Source organism: Mus caroli, unplaced genomic scaffold, assembly GCF_978045245.1.
Source record: "Mus caroli unplaced genomic scaffold, Mus_caroli_1 scaffold_2, whole genome shotgun sequence".
Classification (NCBI taxonomy): Eukaryota; Metazoa; Chordata; class Mammalia; order Rodentia; family Muridae; genus Mus; species Mus caroli.
Window position 1 is genome coordinate 131,817,587 of NW_028227257.1, and position 22,184 is coordinate 131,839,770.

At 36.1% G+C, this 22,184-nt stretch overlaps 1 protein-coding gene across 11 annotated transcripts in view; it reads right to left on the minus strand.

Annotated features, from left to right (window-relative positions):
- Nucleotides 1–22,184, minus strand: part of Mbd5 (methyl-CpG binding domain protein 5) — a 377,887-nt gene that overhangs the window by 298,881 nt on the left and 56,822 nt on the right. For all 11 annotated transcript variants that reach the window (XM_085834930.1, XM_029474046.2, XM_085834925.1 and 8 more), the window contains one exon: nt 6,429–6,500. The gene's annotated coding sequence lies outside the window, so the exon portion shown is untranslated. The remainder of the gene's footprint in view (nt 1–6,428; nt 6,501–22,184) is intronic.

The following is a 22,184-nucleotide window of genomic DNA, read 5'->3' on the forward strand; positions in this document are numbered from 1 at the left end:
TTCCCTAATATACTTTCAGTCACAAGGAAAATAACAGATCTTAAATACTAGACATCTGATAAGAAAAAATGGTAAATGTATGTCAAAATGAAACCAACCTTAACATTATAAAGCAATTATAAATATTTCATATGCTTTAAACTAAGAAACAACAGTATAAAAATGAAGAAAGGGTGGATAGTTAAAAGTTTTTGGTCTAAGGGTGTTGTTTTACTTGGCTAGGTAATAAAAGTATCCACATAAATGTACAGTACACACGATGCCATTTCTAGGGTGATCATCTAAAAATAGAGTCCTTACGTACCAGAGTATAAAAACAGAAAGCCAATCTGTGTGTGTGTGTGTGAGAGAGAGAGAGAGAGAGAGAGAGAGAGAGAGAGAGAACAAAGAAGAAAAAGAGATTAATAAAAAAGAGAAAGGACAAATAAATGTGGGAAAATAAAAACAAAATACTAAAAATACAAGGAAAGGATATTAAAAACCAAAAGGAAAAAAACCATGTAACATAGAAAGGCAGGCACATAAGAAGAAAACCCTGGCTCTTCACTGTAACTTTTGAAAGCCAGCAAGGTATGGATGATGGGTGCTCTGCAAAAGGAGAGATCACAGAAGCCAGTGTAGACTACATACACTGTAAAATTATAAATCACCATAGATGGAAAAAGAAAATCATTGCACTTATAAAACCAAACCTAAAATAACTCCTGGACACAATTCAGCTCTACAGAAGGTACTAGAAAGGAAACATCTTAGGAAATTAACTACACTTAAGAGGACACATAGAACATATAATCCAGAAACAGTAACTCAAAAGCGTGAAAAAGTAACCACACTGCCACAACAAAATAACAAACATCAATAACAGGGCTCACTAACAATTCTCAATACTGATGATCTCAACTCCTCAATCCAGACTAACAGACTAGAGTAGAAAAAGGATTCACCTTCTTTCCACTACTCTTGGGCATATACTTAAATGACTCAGTATCAATTATAGATATATTAGCTCATCCATGTTCATTGCTGTTCTATTCACAATAGCTAGAAATTGGAATCAGTCTAGATGTTCACTGACAAATGGATAATGAAAATGTGGTACATTTACACAATAGAATATTATTCAGAAACTAGTAAAAGTGGAATTAGAACGTTTTACACATAAAAGGATATAGCTAGGAATAATCACCCAAAGTGAGGTAAATCTGTCCAAAAAGACAAGTATTGTATATATTCTTCAATGTAGATATTTGCTCCTAAGTTTTCAGTATATTTTATACAATCCAAATGACCAAAGAGATTAGACACTTACTAAGGGACTAAATGGGAAGAAAGGATTTCCCAAGGTGGGGAAAACAGTATATAGTGTTTTGTGGAGATTAAGGGGAAACAAGGAGAAAAAAATAGGGTGGGGGGAAGAAAGATAAAAATCCATGAGGGAATACAGGGATGAAGAATTAATACAATATAGGGAGAAAGTCAATATGGAAGACTATTATTAGAGAACTTTTCCAAAACACGTAAATATATGAAAGGAATCTTCAGGGAGTTGACAAATAACCGGGGAGACAATTCCCAAATTAGACTAATCTAATGCCACAAGTGAAACCTCCAGTGCCAGGAATGGGTTAATTTTGTTGAGTCACTGGCGAAAGGGATCTCATGGAAACCACATAATATGACAGGCTAGTGTCAAAGCTATTGGTTGCTGTCCATAAATTGATGTTAAGTGATGCAAAAGACAACACTTAACTTATGTCATCAAACATTTACAAGTTGAGCTATTGCTTAACTATATTATCTCTACTGACTATTGTTCCTGATACTGAATGTACACAGCATGGTACTAAAGGAGAAAAGTCTTCATCAGTATTACCCGACAGCATTTGGCCTGTAAGATACACTGGTGCACGAGGGTGCCAATGTTATGGGAGTGACTACCCACACTTTGCTTGGTCTTATGGTTTCAGTCAGTGCATGAGGAGGCCCTTTTCAGGTCTGTGATCTTGAGATTTGGTCAAAATGAATAAAAACAACAACCCATTCAATTGCAAGCCGAGTTCAAACTTCTTGGAATATCTTTGAGGTTCGACAAAGATTGAATACAATAATGAAGTTAGCATTAAGAATTGATACTGGACTTTTAAGCTTTTCTTCTAAATTTAATTCAGAATTTTTTACAGAGTATTACTCAGCTATTAAAAAGAATGAATTTATGAAATTCCTAGGCAAATGGATGGACCTGGAGGGCATCATCCTGAGTGAGGTAACCCAATCACAAAGGAACTCACACAATATGTACTCACTGATAAGTGGATATTAGCCCAGAAACTTAGGATACCCAAGATATAAGTTACAATTTGCTAAATGCATGAAATTCAAGGAGAATGAAGACCAAAGTGTGGACACTTTGCCCCTTCTTAGAATTGGGAACAAAACACCCATGGAAGGAGTTATAGAGACAAAATTTGGAGCTGTGACGAAAGGATGGACCATCTAGTGATTGCCATATGCAGGGATCCATCCCATAATCAGCTTCCAAACGCTGACACCATTGCATACACTAGCAAGATTTTGCTGAAAGGACCCAGATATAGCTGTCTCTTGTGAGACTATGCTGGGGCCTAGCAAACACAGAAGTGGATGATCACAGTCAGCTATTGGATGGATCACACGGCCCCCAATGGAGGAGATAGAGAAATTACCCAAGGAGCTAAAGGGAACTGTAACCCTATAGGTGGAACAACAATATGAACTATCCAGTACCCGGAGCTCTTGTCTCTAGTTCCATATGTATCAAAAGATGGCCTAGTCAGCCATCACTGCAAAGAGAGGCCCATTGGACTTGAGGACTTTATATGCCCCAGTGCGGGGGAATCCCAGGGCCAAGAAGGGGGAGTGGGTGGGTAGGGGATTGGGGGGGTTGGGTGTGGGGGACTTTTGGGATAGCAATGAAAATGTAAACGAGGAAAATACCTAATAAAAAAATAAAATAAATAAAAGCAGGATAGACAACATATGAGCTAAGAGAATAATTAAAGTCTCTTCAAATTTATGGGATGGATGCATATATATGTATATATATATAAATATATACACACACGTATATATCATAGAACATGTTCAATATATCTGCGTGCACTTAGGCATATATCCATTACAACACATATACAAATCAAGGTTTTAACATAAGACAATCTGAACAAACAAAAGAAATATGGTCAGAAGTACAATAAGTGGATGTCTCAAATTTACCCTGCTAGGAGAACACAGTATATTTTTAGGTTTATAGCATGTGAATTGTGCTGAGGTGAGCAGACAGCATAATGTAATGAAGGTGGATACACACAGAAATACACACCTAAACACTATCCTATAGCTAGCAGGTTTGTGAAGATAAAATCCTGAAATTTGTTTACGTAAAATTACAGGACCCATAATGATTTTTCTTATTCCTTTAGTCTTCTTTTTATTCTGGCACACAGAAGATAGGATAGAGCTACTAAATTCTACATATCCTTACAAAAGGATGAATAACACAGTAAAGGCAAAAGTGACCATAACTGTTACGTATTTCTATAACCTAGGTTTGTTTTTATTTGTGACCATTCTTCATTATTCTCTATTTATTGTACAGAAATGTGGTCTTACTATGCCATCACCTGGGCTGAAAAGAGCTTCCTTCCTCAGTCTTCCATGCATCTGTGATTAAACATGTACCCCATTTTACCTAACTAAAGAAGAATCTGTTTTGTTTGTTGGGCCTGGCACACACTAAATATATATTCTGTCAGCAAGTTCCAATCCCATACTTCATTTGTAAACATCAATGAAATAGCCCTCACCCATAGGCATTTCGCCCATATGGGTGATGTTCTATACTTCCCTTTGAATATAGGAGAGAACTTGTGCCTATGAGTGAATATGGCAAAGATAATACTTTGTTTGTGACTTCAGAAGCTAGGTCATCAAAAGGACAAACCTTCCACCTAACTTTATTATTCTTCTAGATACTCAATGTATGAAGACCTAGTCTTCATGTTATGAGACAGCACAAACTAGCATGTATGAAGACATATATAAAGTGACTTCTACTGAAGAACTGAGTTCTGGACCAAAAGAATTATCTGCTGGATGTGAATGAAGTATTTTTTGCACGATTTCAGTTTACAGCTCACTAGTTAGAGTTGCAGTGAAGAAACACAATGACCAAAAGCAAGTTCAGGAGGATATTGTTTATTTGTGTTAGACTTTCTACTGCATACCATCATTGAAATAAGCCAGGACAGGACCTCAAACAGGACAGGAAACTGGAGGCAGGTACTGATGAAGAGGTAATGGGGGAATGCTATTTACTGGCTTGTTCCCTATGGCTTTGGTCTTCTTATGCAATCCAGGACCTTAAGGCCAGCGATGTTCCCATCCACAATGGGCTAGGCCCTCCCACATCAATCACTAATTAAGAAACTACTTTACAGGTTGCTTCCGGCCCAATTTTACAGAAGCATTTTCTCAACTGGGGTTCCCCCATGTTAAGATAAGTCTAGCTTGTTTCAAGTTCTTATACAATTAGCCAATACAACTGAGCCTTTGTCAACCTGACACACACACACAGATCACTGTCAAGCCTTTCCTTTCTTACCCATACCCAAGATCATACATTAATAATGACAATACAATAAAATAATACAATGTAATATAGTGTAAAACATTTACAAACTTAAAAGTCCTACAATTTTTGAAAATTCAAACACAAAAAAATATTTAATCTCTTTTAAAAAATGCAGTCTCTTTTAAAATCCAATAGCTCTCCACTGTGGGTATTACAAAATAAAAGATGAGTGAAAATCTTCAAGAGGGAAAATCCCAGGTCACAGTCACATGTGAACAAATCAAAACCAAACTCCAATTCCAACTATAAAATCTGAGTAACCAACATCTGGGATCCACTAATGACCTGGGCTCCTCCAAAGGACTTGGGTCGGTTTTTGGCTCTGCCCGCAGGAGCTGCACACACAGGAAGTTTCCTTGCATTAGGCTAGCTCACTCCACACCTGCTGCTGTCTTTGGCAGTCACCTCATGGTACTGTCAACTCCAAAATGCTTGGGTCTTCTGCTGAAATTGCACTGCATTTCACCAAGTGTCTCCTAGGCTCTATTTAGGGACTCCAGCTCCGTCAACACAGTACCAAGCCTCAGCTGCTCTTCATAACCCGTTTATGCCTTAAAAACTAGTACTATCTGGGCCAGTCATACTACATAAGTTCACCAGCCAGCATGAGAAAGAACCTTGGTCAATTCTGGAACACAGCTTCTTTGTACTGATCCTTAAGAAACACTTGCCTGGACGTTCCACCTCATAATCCTGGTCTCTTCTTAATCACTTCAGCCCCAGCCCCAGGCCCAGCCCCAGGCCCAGCCCCAGCCCCAGGCCCAGGCCCAGGCCCAGGCCCAGGCCCAGGCCCAGGCCCAGGCCCAGGCCCAGGCCCAGGCCCAGGCCCAGGCCCAGCCCCAGCCCCAGCCCCAGGCCCAGGCCCAGGCCCAGGCCCAGGCCCAGCCCCAGGCCCAGCCCCAGCCCCAGCCCCAGCCCCAGGCCCAGGCCCAGGCCCAGCCCCAGCCCCAGGCCCAGGCCCAGCCCCAGCCCCAGCCCCAGGCCCAGCCCCAGGCCCAGGAAAACAGAGGTTTCATTTAGTGGTTCTGGTCTCTTGTTAATCAGAGGCAATTATTCAGCTCCAGCTCACCAGGCACAACACCAGGCCTGATATAGTCTGTGCTTCCCTCTGAAATGTCACAAGCCAGGTTTCTATCATCATTACTGCTTTCAACATTTTTATCTTCCAGGCTCCTACAGAACAGCTCACTGAGCTCTCAACACCCAATGGCTTTTCTAGCCTAAAGTTCCAAAGGGTTTCCACAATCCTCCCCCAAAAAAACAGGGTCAGGTCTGTCACAGCAAGAACACACTATGCTGGTACTAACTTGTCTTAGGGTTATTTATGTGCAATGAAATGACATGAAACCATTTTTAAGGGTTAACAAGAGATGAAAACCTATTTATTCAGATGAATTACCTGCGATCAAATAATGTTAAGAAACACTTTGAGTTAAGAAGATCTCTCACTATTAACTGTATCTAATCCAACTGATTAAATAAAATAAATAAATAGTCATGGAGTAGAAGCGATATTTTGTTTTGTTTTGTTTGCAGAGTCCTATCTTCCTATTCTTCTTGCTGTCATCTTCCAGATAATTTCTTCAAAAATACTTTCTCATCTTTTAAACTTAGAAATCTCTGGACCATTCTCATAATTTTTTCCTCCTGTTAAAAACACTGGAATCCAGTAACCATGTCAATATACTATACAAACAACCCAGACATACTTTCTATACTGTCACATGCAAAAAACAGTAAGTTGAGAAATGCTACTCACCGATCATGATCTTCTGATTTCAAACATTTTGATTTAGTTAGGATCCAATACACAGGTTCTTGTAGAAGTTATCTTCAGAAGAGAACATAAAAGAAAAGAAAAGAAAAGAAAAGAAAAAAATAAGATAACTCAGAAGAACAAAGCAGTAAGCCTTAAAAGCATTTATTTATTTATTTCCATTCTATTTTGTTTTTATAACTTCTAATTTTGCAAGCGCTATATAAAATACAAATGATACTCAATGTTATATATTCTATATAAGCTTTGTAAATTTTATAAAGTTTAGTAGCTACTTTATAGACTAATGTTAACCTCTATTTTTTTTTAAAGATTTATTTATTTATTATATGTAAGTACACTGTCGCTGTCCTCAGACACTCCAGAAGAGGGCGCAAGATCTCCTTACGGATGGTTGTGAGCCACCATGTGGTTGCTGGGATTTGAACTCTGGACCTTTGGAGGAGCAGTCGGGTGCTCTTACCTACTGAGCCATCTCACCAGCCCGCCCTCTATGTTTTTTCAATACCTTTTCTGATTTTATTCTGTTCAGATCGTCTCAACCACCTAGCCATCAATATCATCAACACCCTTTCCATACCTGTTTTTCCTGCTTGTTTTGTGTAAAACATGAAATATAAACTCTGCTAATAGTGGGAATATCCTAAAAGCTAGGTGTGGTGGCGCACGCCTTTAATCCCAGCACTTGGGAGGCAGAGGCAGGTGGATTTCTGAGTTCGAGTCCAGCCTGGTCTACAAAGTGAGTTCCCTGTCTCAAAAAAAAAAAAAAAAAAAAAAAAAATAGTGGGAATATCCCTGTTGATGTCCTCCGACTGGGACAGAGTACTGCCTGTTAATACTATTAGTTGCCCTGTCTTTAGGCTGTGCCACACTCCATAGCGATTGGATACCACACTTAAAACAACTCTAAACTCTCCAACACCGAATGCTTCCCTCCTCTTACAATGGAAAGACACTACCTTCTGGGGCCTGCTTTGTGTGTTAAGTAAGTTTGTTATCCTGTCTGTTTCTAGTCCACTTAGTTTCTCCGAATTAACTTCCTTTCTCTTCATTTTCACAAATTCCTCGAAGAAGTAAAAACACTGGTTTTTATTGTTTGTTTGTTTTGTTTTCCTGAGATACTTGAATCAATCCCACTAAAATCAGGGACAACTTAAGGATGTCCACTCTCCCTGTATCTACTCAATATAATACTTGAAGTTCTAGCCAAAGCAATAAGACAACAAAAGGAGATCAAGGGGATACAAATTGGCAAAAAAAAAAGAGGTCAAGGCATCACTAGTTTCAGATACACATAAAGGACCTCAAAGATTCTACCAGAGAACTTCTACAGCTGATAAAAAAAACCCTCCAGCCTGGATATAAATGAACTCAAACAAATCAGTAGCCTTCTTTTATACAAATGATAAATGGGCTGAGAAAGAAATTAGGGAAACAACTCCCTTCACAATAGTCAAACATATAAAATCCCTTCGAGTAAGTCTAATCAAACAAATGAAAGATCTGTATGACAAGAACTTTAAGTCTCTCAAGAAAGAAATCAAAGATGATCTCATAAAATGGAGAGATCTCCCATGCTCATGGATTGGTAGTATTAACATAGTAAAAATGGCTATCCTACCAAAAGCAATCTACAGATTCAATGCAATCCCCATCAAAATTCCAACACAATTCTTCAAAGACATGGAAAGAGCCAATCTCAATTTCATATGGAAAATAAAAAACCCAGAATATGAAAACAATTCTTAACAATAAAAGAACTTCCATTCAATTAATAAAGAATTACATTAAATAGAACTTCTGACCATTAGTTCAGGTAACTGGTTCATATTCATAACAACAATCTAATGGAATTAACTCTTGATCATTACTTTGGGTTAGAAAAGAAGACAGTTAGGGGCCAGTTATTACACATCAATCTTACTAACCTATTTAAATCTAAGGGAAAGGTTAAGAATCCCAACCTTAAAGCTTTCCCAAAGACTCTGAATACACATTCTTTTTCTAGTATGTAACCGTCTCTACTGGGCACATAACTTACATTAGCAACCAAAAATTTTCACATATATCCCACTAAACACAAAAGTTAATACACTCTATTCAAAATTCTCATCTTTATATTAATGCTCAATTCTTTTGTTCACACATAAGCTAGACAGGTCTTAATCTGAGATCATTCTCCACTGCCAATATAGACATTTCCCTTATTATTACTCACCTAAATTCAAATGTTGTACCTGTTATCTATCCTCCCTATCTATTCTATCTAATGTTTTCCTACATGGCCACTGGTCGTTTGGACTAAGGTTAAAATTCCTTAGCTGGCTTCTCACCTTTTCTTTCCTCCAACACACATTACTCACAGCAGTTGGAATGAGCTTTCCATAATTCAAGCTTTATTACATTGCTCTCTGATGACTCAAACTTTGCCATACTTTAAACATTCAATTGGCTTCTCAATGTAATCAGACTCATATACAAACAGCTTATCACAGGTTGGTGAATGTGGTCCTATCCACTATGCATCCATATTCATTGTTCAAGTGGGAGTTCTCTTCCTCTTCCTTCAGATACAGCCGTAAGATTATAATAATCTTACAAAATAATCTCTCTCTTTTCCCCCCATCTATGTAAGTGCTTAGTTTTCATGTCATAAAAAGACATGTCATAATCCTGGGAAATTGTTTTCTGATTTATATAATCTTTGTAATGACCAGTGGCATGGTTTTGGTATCCTATGAAATAGAGAGCCTTAGCACCTCTACATTTCTCAGATTGCCTTTCAGGTAGGCTGTGAAAATAAGGGTTATTTGGAATCAATAAGATATGAACAAAGGAGCCAAGTGTAGGGCTGGTCCTTAAATGCTTCCTATAAGATTATTCAATTTCTCCTTTCTTACTGTCAATCTGAAAAGCCAGTTCAGGGGACCGGGACACCCTAATATACTAAAGAAAGGAAAAACAAATTTCTTCATGATAATATTATTCTGGGATACCTAATAGCCGAGTTTAGCCTATGCTTAGTTATAAAAATTATGACTTGAGAAATATGTATTTATATAAACCAGGAAAAAGACAGAAAGATTATTTCAGGTCTTATGCCAATGACTAAAGGATGACAAAAGCTACCACAGGACTTCCTTATTACTTAATACAATTGGTTAAGGATTATTTGCCTGTCAAACTTAAAGAAAAAAATGTGTTTTTCTTGCCCAATGCATATTTATAGTATAGCAAAGTACTTTAAGTAATAGAAAGAAAACAGGCGCATGTTTTGATATAAGCTACACTGCTATAATATTATTATTAATAATTATTGATAATGAAATATTGCATGCTACCTACTCAGCCTTCTAGTAGTTTCAATGCCTTTTAATTTTAGTTTAAAAATAGCTGCATAGGTATATCATATATTTAAAATTTAATAAGCAGGGACCTGCTATTCACAACAAATAATATGCCATAAGCATATAATTATATATTATAATAAACCCAAATATTTCCTGTTTTTTGACATTTAGATTTTTCTATCATCAATTTTAGACAGATCATTATTTCTGTTTCTATTCACGATAATAATTGCCATGTTTAGCCATATTAGGTTCCATTTTCTTTTTACACTGTATTTTCCTTAAGAGTTTGAATTTTGTCTTCATATTCTTATACTCCATGGTATGCTTGACTTGATGTTAACTTGTACTGAATGTTATATATTACTGATATTAATATGTACTGAATACATTTCAAGCAAAGTGATCAATGTAAAAACAACATGTATTTCTTGGTGCTGTATTAAAAAGACATCGGAACAAATAAATTATAAACTCAATGGCTCTGCAATTCAGAAGAATGTAACAACTGGGCATCTACAATCCTAGCACACAAGAAGTGGAGGAAGAAGTATGGCCAACCAGTCTGGGCTAAATAGTGAATTTCAAATACGATTTGGTTGCAGTTTAAGATCCTTACTAAAAGGGGGAGAGGGAGGTGAAGCAAAACCAAAGGACTCTAACAAATGTACTGGCTCTGGTGATCTGCGGTCCTGACAGAAAGAGCAGCAGCACATCAAGGGAGAAGATGGCATCAGGACGTCTGGGTATTTCTCCCAGTTCTGAAGTAAGAGCTGTCTAAAGCACTGCCCCTTTAGCTCCTTGGGTACTTTCTCTAGCTCCTCCATTGGGGGCCCTGTGATCCATCCAATAGCTGACTGTGAGCATCCACTTCTGTGTTTGCTAGGCCCTGGCATAGTCTCATAAGAGACAGCTCTATCTGGGTCCTTTCAGCAAAATCTTGCTAGTGTATGCAATGGTGTCAGCGTTTGGAGGCTGATCATGGGATGGATCCCCGGATGTGGCATTCTCTAGATGGTCCTTCCTTTCGTCTCAGCTCCAAACTGTGTCTCTGTAACTCCTTCCATGGGTGCTTTGTTCCCAATTCTAAGAAGGGGCAAAGTGTCAACACTTTGGTCTTCGTTCTTCTTGAGTTTCATGTGTTTTACAAATTGTATCTTGTATCTTGGTAATCTAAGTTTCTGGGCTAATATCCACTTATCAGTGAGTACATATCATATGAGTTCTTTTGTGATTGGGTTACCTCACTCAGGATGATGCCCTCCAGGTCATACATTCCACCTAACGCAATCTCCTTCGAAGGAGGATACCTTCCAATTTTCTGGCTGAATTCCTAACCAGCTAAAAAAAAAATATTAAAACTAGAGATGGGAAATCTACAGCCAACATCATCCTAAAAGAAGAAATGCTTTAAACCATCAACTGCAGGAAGGAAGCATTGATGGTCTCTACCCTTACTCCTTTTCAATATTGTGCTCAACTACTACATGGATCAACAGGCACAAGAAGAAAATTAAAGGTATACGAAGAGGGAAAGAAGTCAAACTATCTCTGTTTGTAAATCTCATGATATTACACATTAGAGAACCAAAAAATGTGTAAAAAATGTCTAGAAGGATAACTGGAGCAATTTGGCAGGACACAATCAGTAACATTCTATATACCAGCAATGAGAACAGAGAGGAGAACATGGACACACTCCATTCACAATGTTCTAAGTAAATGAAATATATAGGAATAAACAATCAAGGAACTGCTAGATCTCTACAATAAAAACTTTCAGCTTTTGAAAAGATAGAGAAAAGGAAACAACTAAAAAATGTAAAGATACCTCATGCCAATTAATTGGTATAGTTACTGTTAGGAAATGACCATTTCTCCACAAGCTAATTACAGAAACAATGCAATCCCATTACAAAATCCCCATCAAATTCCTCACAGAAATAGAAAAAAATATTATCCTAAAATTTATATGGAATCACAAAAGATGCTGGATAAGACAGAAAAATACTCAATAACAAAAACAACAAAATCAGAAACAATGCATGAGAGATTACCATTTCAGCTTTAAGATATACTACAGTGTCATACAATAAAAATATATTAGCTTTCATGGTACCCGAGGCCACCATGAAGGATTCCAAAGGAAGGAATTAACCAACAGTTCTACCTATTTACCACACCAACCAGGAAGGCGCAATAACCACAAAAAGTGCAGTGGTAACAAGTTTATATTGACAGTAGCCAATAGTTCTCAAATTAGATCTACGATCTACTCAACAAGAGGGAAATCATAACTGGTACTGGAAACTTGGTCAACTACCCAGGGCTAATAAAGTCATCATTCTTGGAGGAGAACCTACTACCACCATTTTATGAAACCGCACAATTCCCAAGTACAGTAAAACTATCTGTGCTTACAAGCACAGATAAATATAGTCCTCATCCCTGATCAAAGAAACATTCCTTTGCAACAGATTGAGACTTACAGAAAACGACAACCAATCAAAATGTACAGTTTTGGAGTCCAGTGCCAATGAATATATCTACAAAACAATTCCTGTAACTAAGACTCAGGGAACATTGCTGAAGAAAGTTGGAAAGATTATAAGATCCAAAGGATCAGGGGGTATGCTGTCAGATTGCATCTCGTAGTAATGTCAGAAAGGATGCCCATAAAGTCTCAGCAACACGATTACCTAATACAAGTTGAACAAAATAACAACAGAATTGTGAAAGTGGGCAGGGGAAGAACATGAGACTTCATTCTTAAGCAAAGAACTATAGGCAACTAAAGATGGCTGAAAGCAGAAATAGTCTACACAGAGAAAAGTTCACAAATTGATAGGTTTATCTAACCCCAAATGATCAGCTCTTCAAATATTCATAAGTAACATTGTACAGACCAAGTAGGTTCTATTTAGAAAAATGTGTGTATATGTATGTGTGTGAGTGTGCATGCATATATGTATGTATGTATGTATATATATATGTTTGAACCTACATGTATATATATATATACACAAACACACATATATACACAAATTTGACAAAATAAGTAGTGGCATAGGGAGGGTTTAGAGGGAGGAAACAGAAATGATGATATTATATCATAAACTCAAAAATCAATGATAAACAAATAAAAGTGAAACATACAAATGAATAAGCAAACAAATGAGCTATGTTTAAAATGCCCCTTCTTTTTCCAATGTCAATAATTTCCTCAAAAAGAAGAGCTAAACATGAACTTTTAGTTTTTATTAAGATACAGGAGAAATGTTTTGAATTTTTCATTATTTACATTATTAAGATTTATACAATATAATATCATAATCCATTATATAGTGTACAATGACCAAACCAGGGTGATTAACATTTCAGGTTATTGAAAAGATACTTATAATTCTGATTTACCCACAATAATTGTATATATTTATATCATGAAGTGCTGCATTTCAATACTTGTTTAGCATGTGTACTTTCAAATCTAGGTTATTCCATCACAGGTCATATACTGTTCATTCTTTTTTTTTAAGATTAACAATTTTCTCCATATTTATTAACTTTTTAAAAATTGTATCATTAGGTGTATAATTTTTCCCATAATTTATTTCTTAATTACATTACATCCCAATCGCAGCCCCCCTCCTTCCTCTCCTCCCAGTCCTGTACTTACAAGTCGCCACCCCTGTTATCCCCACCCTTTCTTCTCAAAGAAGTGGAAGACCCCCTTGGGTACCATCCTACCCTAGAATATCTAGACCCAGAAGTTAGGCACATCCTCTCCCACTGAACCCCAATCAGGCAGTCCAACAAAAGCTAGACCTGGTTCTCTGAAAAAAAAAAAAAAATCAACAAGATAGATAAACCTTTAGCCAAAAACCTAAAAGGCAGAGAGACAATGTCCTATTAACAAAATGAGAAATGAAAAGGGAGATATAACAATAGACACTGAGAAAATTCAAAGAATCATTAGGTCTTACTTCAAAAGCCGGTACTCCACAAAATTGGAAAATCTAAATTAAATGAATGAACTTCTAGATAGATACCGCTCAACAAAGTTAATCAAGATTAGATAGCCATTTAAACAGTCCTATAACACCTAACAGAAACAGCCATTCATTTAGTAGTGTCCAAAGCGGGTAGTGTTAAAAAACTTCTTCAAAACATAAAAGGGAAAGAAAGCTGAAGTCTGAAGCTATTCTGTGCCATTTCTTTATCCATTCTGTAATTTACTTTAAGTTTTCAAAAGCCTACTAAGGAAAAGAAAGAAAATAGGAAAAGTGTAAATGTTAAACTGATAATACCATGCTAATTGATTTCATCATAGAAAATTAAAAATTGATAATAGTGTTATTAACTCATAACAATATTTCAGTTAGTTTTCCTCTTTCTATTCTTAAAAAAAAAAAAAAAGGTTTCAGATGGGTTTATAATCCAGCACATCCCAAATACATTTCACACTTCAAACCCTGAACATATGAAACAGTCTCTTCATTCAAAGTGCATTCTACAAATCTGGTGAAGATAGCTAGATGAATATGTACCAAATCTAACTTATAGTAATACATTTAAATTAAAAATAGATATTGTGCATAGATGTGTATTAGTATTAACAAGTAATTTATAATGATATGTCACCAAGTTTATATAAATGTCAAATTAACTAATTAAATGCTCCCAGATAGGATCTTAGGCCAGTTAATTGCAACACTTGTATATGCCTGGTTTCTGAGTTGTTAGTTTCATATTGAGTTACTGTCCTTTCTAAATTCTAAGATATTTAGAAAGTTAAATGGTATTCTCATCATAGTTTATATCTACATATATAAAAGGAAACATTAGTATTTTACATTATCAGTGCACACTAGGCTCATTCTTGTTTTGAAATACTTCATGTGGTAATGTCACTACAGGTAGATAGAAAACACCTTATGGATACATATGAGAAAGAGTTCTTAGAAGTCTTCACAAAGATTTCTTGGAGTAATTAACAGTTAAAAAGTTTAGGCATGACTAACAAAACCCATCCTTCCCAAAGCCCAACGGAAAAGTGTTCTAAGAGGGAATTACTTGCATTCCTGAAGTTAGAAAGAACTTGGTATATTAAACATTGACAGGCTAGCTGAGATTATTGATGTAGATTGCCAAGTCCTTTGGCCAATGTGAAGAATTTGTATGTTTCTATGTTGTAGAAGTGATGCAATGTGTCATATTTAAATAGTAAGCACTTGAATTAATCTTTGGTATTTTTAGAATAAATTTCTAATTAGTTGAATGATATTCCCAAAAGCATTATTCATAATCTAAGAATTTTAGTTAAAAAAAGTCAAAGGCTTGTGTCTGCCACTTATGATCACATAAGGTAAGTCTTGTCACTTAATCCCTTCAAGACTTCATTTTTCTGTAACAAATGAAAAGAATCAGGATGAATGCCTATACGAATTCCTGTGCATATTAATCAATTTAAAGAATACAAGTATTAAAAATTAATTTAACTTGTGGGTGGTTAATAAATATCAGTAACATTATTTATAGTAATATAGACCACTCCTTGATTTCTTATTTTGGATGACTTATAGGTTGGTTGTTTTTGAGATGTGATTTCTATTTATATCTCAAATTTGTGACCCACATGGCTCAGCCTCCAGAATATTAGGATGATTGGCATAGAACACCATGTTTGTTCTTCCAAATCTATGTATAAACTCAACAACCAAAGAAAAACCAAAAGATGCTAAGTTTTCTAGAAAACCTTTCTGGCATATAAATTGCCATTTTACATCACGTATAGTATAGTATAGTATAGTATAGCAATTATCAGATTAAGTTTGCCATTGCATTCTTCAAATAAACCTGTCTGTATGTGGCAATATCTATTTAACAAGTGAAAAAAACCATAAAATAATCATGATTATAGACTTTAAATCAATATACAAAAACCTATACTTAAGATAATTTTTTAAAGTATAGGATTAATAAGACTAAACTTTTCAAAATAGCCTTCAATCTTTTCTTCTCTAGATAGTACAAGAATAAGTTGAAAGGCTCCATGGTGCTCTGATTTTCAGTTTTAGAGTGTTTTTTTGGTCAAAAAAAACAAAAAAACAAAAAAAGCAGAAAAACTCTTAATTTTATGTATAAATATCGACCACAATGTAACAGTTCAGATGGATCATGTAAAATTGGCAGGTAAGAATAATATAGTTTCATCTTAACAGAGCTTAGCCACCAAAATGAACAAGGACACCAGTAACATTCACAATAATATTACAGAGAGCCTAAGTCTTCCCCAAATTGTTTAAGGAAAGCAGCACTGTGCCTAATCAAAGAACGCCAGATGTCTCAAAGTGTGTTAGGGCAATGTAATAAGAGCACAGCTTCTGTGGTTGCGACTTTCCTAGAAAACAGTTGGCATGGACAGTGGGCAGTTTCTAACATACTTCTTTAAAAGCAATAAGCATGGGTCATATGTGTTGAGTATAAAAGATAGAATGAGGTTAAGGACAAGTTAAAGAAAATATTTAACATGAGCTTGCTTAGGAAACTGATTCTCATACAAACTAAAGATCTACAAGACAAATTGGTCACAACAGAAAACCAGCTTTTCTACCTCTTGCCAGTCGTAGTCAATATTCTTTCTTGAAAGCCTCATTTTTTAAGCACAATTATCTGTCTGCCTATCTTACATATGCAATGGTATTCGCCTGTGTTTGTATGAGGGTGTTGAATTCCCTGGATCCGGGGCTAAAGACAGTTCTGAGCTGCCATGTGGGTGCTAGGAATTGAATCTGAGTCTCTAGAAGAGCAATCAGTGTTCATTATTATTACTTTTTATTAGATATTTTCTTCATTTACATTTCAAATGCTATCCCGAAAGTTCCCTATACCTTCCCCTTGCCCTGCTCCCCAACCCACCCACTCCTGCTTCCTGGCCCTGGCATTCCCCTGTACTGGGGCATATGATCTTTGCAAGACCAAAGGCAATCAGTGTTCTTAAACACTGAACCATTCATTTCTCCAGGCCCCTACCCTCAGTTTCTTAGTAGTTTTAATAATCTATCATGTAGTTTTGAATTCCATTTTTCCTCATTAACAGTACAAAGCATTATTTTTCATTCTTCTTTAGGAATGAAAAACACCGAGACAGAGGAAGGTTAAATGAGTGATTAGAAATCAAAGTAGCTGAGGAGGAAAGGGCCGCCCAGATATTCACCAACAGAGAGCAGGAGTGCAGATGTCACTAGTGGGGGAAACCCTTGGGCAAGCAGACTCTAAAGGGGAATGGAATGGAAATAAAATTACAGCTAGGACAGGCAGAAACACCACATCTAGAAGGGCACAGAGACAGCGGTCTGCACAGGTAGGAGCTTAGACTGAAGGAGGATTGGTGAGTTTAAAGCTAGTCTGGAATATGAGGAAAGATAAAAACAGACAAATCTGCTATGACATGTTAGCTGTTTTCTCAGCTTCACGGACATGTTTATACTTATTGCATAAACTGGCAAAAGCCTTAAAGTCAAGCAAAGGCTGTGCTGATAAAGTATGTTTGAGGGTTCAGGGTAATAATATATGGTTTTACTTTGAAAATGGTTTCAATATGAACACAGTCAGAATTCCCATCAAATTGTCAATATAAGAAAATTGTAAAATTATTTTATAAATAGTAAGAAGATGCCTTGCTTTAAAATAATGACCAGTTTCCAAAAATATATATATATATATCATGGTGATATATATTTTGCAGTTAGGACAAATTAAAAAAAAAGTGTAAGTTTGGGTAACTTTTAATTTTACTTTTTGTTCATTTATTTTGTATGTCTGAGTTATTTGCACACCTGGTGCCAGGAAAGATCAATGAATCTTCTGCAACCAGAATTACAGATGGTTGTTAGTCACTAAGCGGGTTATAGAAGCTTAAACCAGTCCTCTGTAAGAGTAAGTGCTCTTAACAACTGACCCACCTCTCCTGTGCCAAGTCTTAGTAACTCTTAAAAGTACACAATAGTCATGTATTATAAGGAGCTAGAGAAAGTATCCAAGGAGCTGAAGGGGTTTGCAGCCCCATAGGAGGAACATCAATATGAACTAACCAATAACCCCAGAGCTCCTTGGGAATAAACTACCAACCAAAGAATACACATGGTGGGACTCATGGCTCTAGCTGCATATGTAGCAGCGGATGGCCTAGTCAGTAGTGGATTGGTGGGGAGGGGGGAGGAGTACGGATAGGGGATTTTCAGGGGGAATCTAGGAAAGGGGATAACATTTGAAATGTAAATAAAGAAAATACCTAATAAAAAAAGAAAAGAAAAATAAATAAATAATGACATAGACATGAAAAATGTGGAACCTACAAAATGTGAAAATACGTTAACACATTGCCACTACAAGATCCCAAAAATGTTGAAATTGTACTTTAAAACAATGACATCAAAATCAACAAATACTGACTTTTAAAAAATTATGTATCATAATTGTTTTCCTTTATGACTCCCATGATATTATGCCATTTTTTAAATCCTTGCTTTTGGAACATTTTGTTTTACTGTGGCAAAACTGTATAATCCCAACAACTGCCTGAGTCTTCTCATTTGGCATTTCACAAGGAGTTGGTGGCATCATTACAAGAGAACAGAAACACAGAAAAAGTTAAGTGTTTTGCCTAATATCAACAATGACACAATATCTTGGTTTCAACTGAAATGTGATTAAACACTATGTAAACGTATGCTCTGCAACATGATACTATCTAGTTTTAAACAGATGAGAGAGATTTTAGTATTTCTTCACCAGGTTTTCATTCTTTTTATGTAAGATTTATGTACAGCAGAAAGGCCTGTCCATGTGAACTATGATAACTATGATCAATATGAAATTATACAAAATATCTTAAAATACATTATGCAAACAATGTAGAAGGATGAAATAGGATCTTGATTTCTGCTTGCATAAATATTGTAACATTGTAAAACATGTAATGTTCTTTGGCAGAAACAACAGATATGTATTCTCATATTAATCAAACAAAACAAATCTTTAAGAAGCCATGTTTGCTGGTACCCAATCAGCTACAGATAGATAAGATGGCTCGCCTGCTAAGCCACATTTACAGATCCACAATCAGGCAAAAGCAGTTAAGGGGTGTGCTGCCTGGCTAGAGGCACTTGCTGAGGTAGAATAAACCAGGAACAGAAAGTTGTCCTCTGATATCTACCTACAAGAGGAGGCACAGGTGTTCCGATGCATATCATGTATAGACACTGTAAAAAACTAAGAAATAAAAGCAAAATAGAATCAATCCTTTTCATAAAAGTTGTCTATTCCATAATATATGTTTCTAAATAATTCAAAAGTTATGTTTTCCATAGACTAAGCCATCAAACTAAAGTTTTAAAAAAACCTAAAAACAAAAAACCCAGAAACTTTGTATCCTACTCTGACTTAAGACTCTCACATCCATGTGACCATTCAAACTATCCATTGTCAAGGAAGGAAGAGCATCTATGAGTGCTCTTGGTCCAGGTCCAGACAGGAGCAACATCCATGCATTCCCTTTAAAACCATATATTCCATTAAACTGACAGAATTAAATAAAATGTATGGATTTCTAGATTCTTCAAAACCAAGAAGAAATCAACAGTTGAAAGAAACCCATAGTAAATGCAGAAACTAAAAGAGTAATTAAAAACATTTCACCAACAATAAAAAGCACAAATCCAGATAAATTTATAGTAGAATTCTTGGACGTCACTAGTACCAATCGGTACATCTAAAATGAAGCCCTGTATCTAAAGCCCAGGCCAGGGAACATCACAGAGGAGAGGGTGGAAGGGCTGAAAGAACCAGAAAACCAGGATACCTGCTTATAGATAGTGTCCTCTACATGATATGGATGCTTCACACAAGAAATTTCAACAATATTGTTACCTAAAAAATAATGACAGCCCATATGATGTGCCAAAAAGGATGGGGCAAATTTTTAAAAATCCTAACCCACCAATGAAGAGCTCATAGGCAATCAAGGGCTCTGGAGAGAGGGTGGGTCAGTCTTCTCCAGGGAGCATCTTCTCCGTAGGCTAACCAATTGCAAAGAGTCAGTCATAAACATACCTACAGAACACAAACATTAGCTCAGATGGACTGCAAGAGGGGCAGGAAGGGAGGGAGAGTGAGTTAGTTTAACAATAATTTTTATAGAAGTGAAAGTCATGAACTTCAAAGTGGTATGGAGGAGTTGGAGGGAGATAGGGAAAGGATTTAAAATGGAAATATGATATAATTATAGAATGATAGAAACAGATCTCAAACATGAAATTAAAATTAAAAAGTGAGGATTCTTACCACTATATGAATGACTTTAAACAACTTTGTGCCTTAGCTTCCTCATGAGCACTTGTGAAGATTATAAAAAAAAAATCGTGTTTATAAAACCTAACAAATGCTAGTATAATTATTAGTAAAATATTTGTAGAAACAACATATTAATTTCTTTTAAAAACAAACTATCAACTTGGCAAAAGCTATCAGCAAAAAGATCCTTTGGAATAGCAAATGCACATAAATATCGTTCTATAAGATTATCTGTAAAACAAGAAAGGTAAGCTTAAGTTAGAGGTGCATAGGCTGATATGCTTATTCTTCAAATGTAGAAAATGTTATAACAAGGAGCCCCATTTTTAAAAACAAAGCATAGCATATCCAGTTATATGAGGTGGTGATAAGTAATCGTTGCATGACAACAAATAAATCAATAAGCTGATGTCGATTAGAGAAGAAATAAAAGGGTAAAAAATGAAGACAATGGAACAGAGAAGTAATCGAGAACCCGATGCGGGCAGTTCTGAGCTAGGAAAAAGCGAGGGAGACCTAGGAGAACAAACAGAAGGAAGAAAGTTAGATGATGGAGACTTGACAGGGCGATGATTATGTACCACAGAAGACATGGAATGAATGGTAAGACCTGTAAATCTCAGATGTGTTTGATATTTCAGGTGGGGTCTGGAAGGAGCAGTTTCAGTCTAAAACTAGAGAGGTTTACAGCTAGAGAGAAGTGTTAACTTCTCATATAGGAGCTTTCAAGAAGGCCTCTGGTTTTATGCAGAAGTGGGAAACATTTCCTTAAAAACAAAATAAGTATGGAGGGATTAAGCAAGGGAAAAACTCACAAAATGACGCAGCAGAATAAATCCAAGTAGAATGATTCAGAATGTCTAAGAATTTATACAGAACCACAGTGAAATGATACAAGGGAACAATAGGTCTGTGTTGAAAAGAAGTTATTCACCTATCAGATCAATATGCATTCAAGATGGTAATTTAATTGTGTCCTATAGTGGTTTGTATTGTATTGTAGCTGGAATTCTCAAACATAGGCATGTGTTACAGTTTAGTACATGCTATGTGGGATAAACAATGAGTGAGAGCCCCAGTGGTGTGGGAGGTGTAGTAATAAGCCTATCATGTCATTCATACGTGTGCAGGACCATCTGGGAAGCCTTCTGCATGTGTGGCCATCAGGGTCCATTTGTGTAAAGCACCTATCTCTGTTATGTCCCACTTCATGTACTCATGCTACTTCCTGAAGCCAGGATGCTCTTTCATCTTACTCAGCTCTACATTGTTACATGATGTTTTTGCTGGCTTAAGGCATCTTTAAAAATGCACTAAAATATAAAAACCCTGTTCATATTATCACAAAGTTATATTTTAGATTTACAGATAAATAGAAATGGGAAATATAACATGAACACTTTTTTCAATTAGCATATAGATACTAGTAAATTAGAAAATTTCTTATATCCTTCAAAAAATAATTCTTTAGAAGAAAACATTCATTTAACCACACATATATTCTTTTTATAACTCAGTATCTCTATGTCAGTTTTAAAAGTAACTGAAATCTAGTTATCTGGAAAATTGCCTAAAACTAACTGCAAAATGCACTGACGTCTGATGTTGATTTTAAAGGACTGCGATTTTCCTACTTCTCTTGCTCTTCTATAAAAATGCTTCCTACTGAACTTAGCATATGGGGAATTCCAGAATGCTTAATTGAAAAAAGATTAACCCCCTACCTCTAATTCTGTACAGCTAAATCCCATGCTCGCTTAATTCCAAATTTCTTTAACAAAAATATTTCGATGAGATTGGTATTAATAATTCCAAGATGTGGTGTCAGAAATTTTAAGTTATTATTTTATTCTGAGAAAGTGATAAACTGACAACCTGGTTTTAATTAATTAGATTCAGGAAACAGGCAAGGTAAGTTCGAAAAGTGAGAACAGTCACACTTAACCTTGAGACACTGGAGCAGAAGAGTGGAATTACTGCTCTGACACACTTGATGGTATGCTTTCACATAAGCTCACTAGCAAAGGTGAGCATA